We start from the raw sequence: 1,142 nt of genomic DNA on the forward strand, positions 1-1,142 counted from the left end.
CATGGCGACTTAAAAGACACGCCAGCTGCGATACACTATTAACGGAAATATTTTAGAGTGAAATAATACAAAGAAATATTTGTTATTCAAATCAAAAATCAATAATTATTCTGAGATAAAAAAGCTACCTTTCAAGGCTTAAAACAATATTCTGTTTATCTTTGTTTTCAGTTATTCATGAACAAGAAAACCATAATATATGTAAGACATTTATTTTTAAACACTACAAATTTAACGCCATTTTTTGTTTGTACTGGATTTATTTTGTAATAGATTTCATCCTACGCTTTAGTATAACTGTATGAGGTGGCAATGAAAAACAGGGAAAAAAGAAATAGCAACGCGATAGTGAATAACCTATGACTATTGAAGCCACAGGAGTTATTTTACGTGCATTCAAATGCATCGTCAAATGGTTGACATTGAAACTAACGTTTGTAAAAGAAAAAATAAAAGGAAAGAAAAAAAGGTGTAAGTACAATAATTAAAGGTATTAACCTATGACATTTAATGTCTTAAGGTTTTCGGGACATTCGTTTCTCAATTAATCTCGATTTTTCAAGAATTGGAAAACAAAAAGAGTTTATAACGTACTAAGTTTAGTCGGCGGAATGTCACCTTGGTAAGGTGTGTACAAGAAACATCTTGTTGACTTCGTGGAAGTAAATCGATTGTCCTGTTTGCAGCGGATGAGACATCATGGTACTTAACGTATACTGGCCTATACAAGTTATATATCAAACACAGTTTTGTATAGATAAATCACACTGGTAAATAATAAATATTGACTTATTAATTTGACGTTTTGATGTGCAAAGCGGCATGGGTCATCTGCGCCAAATAGCAATTTTTTAAAACAACAATTGAATAAAATTAATTAAGAGGAAACGCTAAGTATATAAAAGAAATGAACAATAAGACTTTGTTTTTTAAGTTTAAAAAAGTAAATAGAATTAAAAAAGGCATATAGCCCGTAAATAATCAAAAGTATTGTCTAGCTGGACAGGGTCATCGTTTCAGTAACACTGCCCAGTATCAAACGGATACCACAGGTTAAAACATTTCTCAAATAATGCTGCTTGGGCCCGGCATGGCCAGGTGGATAAGGCGCTCGACTCACAATCTGAGAGTCGCGGGTTCGA

This window comes from Limulus polyphemus, unplaced genomic scaffold, assembly GCF_000517525.1.
Source record: "Limulus polyphemus unplaced genomic scaffold, Limulus_polyphemus-2.1.2 Scaffold4133, whole genome shotgun sequence".
Taxonomy (NCBI): Eukaryota; Metazoa; Arthropoda; class Merostomata; order Xiphosura; family Limulidae; genus Limulus; species Limulus polyphemus.